Raw genomic sequence first — 960 nt, 5'->3', positions numbered from 1 at the left:
GATTTTTTCATTTCAATGTACTATCTAGTTGAAGTTAATTGTCCTTTTTTATCTAGCATTTCAGTTTTAATATTTTTCCCCTGGGATTAGATTAATGTAATATTGTTAGAAACTTGATTTATTAAGGAGGTTATGGAGATTAAAAAAAATCACTAACCTCCCTACTAGACTGAGATATGTGGGTCAACAGATCTCAATTTCAATTGTCCTCCTTGTTTACTCTTTTACTAGGCTTTGTTCCTCACTAATTCCTGAGTTTGAATGTTCAACTATTGATTTTAGCTTCTCAAGCATTCCCACAGTTGCAGCTATCACTGTGGTTTAAAGTATTGGTAAAGATCAGTAGTTCAGGTTGTGGATGAGGTTGTTGACTTGCAAACCCAGCTGGCTTGTTTTTGTTTTGAAACTGTTGCTTAAGTCTCCATAGCTGGAAGTTCCTGCTTTTGTATCTCTTTCCCATTCGGCATTTGGCCTAATATCTTGTTCACTGTCAAATTTTGCTTAATATGTTTAGGCATTTTACTAAGATTAAAAATTGATTTTTAAAGGGAATTGTATTAAATCAAACCCCAGAAAAAACCCAATACTAAAATGCTAGATTTAAAAACTGGACAGGCTGAAAATTTGCATTGAAGATTGTTGCACATATTTATAAATTCATGTTACAGCAAACATACAAATTTAAAATACATGAAAGTAAATGCTGCTGTCTTCAACAATCAAATCATGGGAGGATGTGGTATAGAGCAGTTATTTGTCAGCCAAAACAGCTTAATACAAAGCAAAGGGGGATTTTTTTTAAAAAATCAGGGTCAACCTTGGGCTTCTTCACTAAGCATGTTATATACTCAATGCCTCTGTTCTCTAGCCACAATTTGGAGGAGTTCATTAACTTCTCTCACTGAGGTAGATTGACAAAGCTTAAGTTTTAAATCCTTCAGTTTTCAGACTCACCTTTGT

Source organism: Stegostoma tigrinum, chromosome 26 (genome assembly GCF_030684315.1).
Source record: "Stegostoma tigrinum isolate sSteTig4 chromosome 26, sSteTig4.hap1, whole genome shotgun sequence".
In the NCBI taxonomy this organism is placed as follows: Eukaryota; Metazoa; Chordata; class Chondrichthyes; order Orectolobiformes; family Stegostomatidae; genus Stegostoma; species Stegostoma tigrinum.
Note: the sequence above shows the minus strand (reverse complement) of the source record.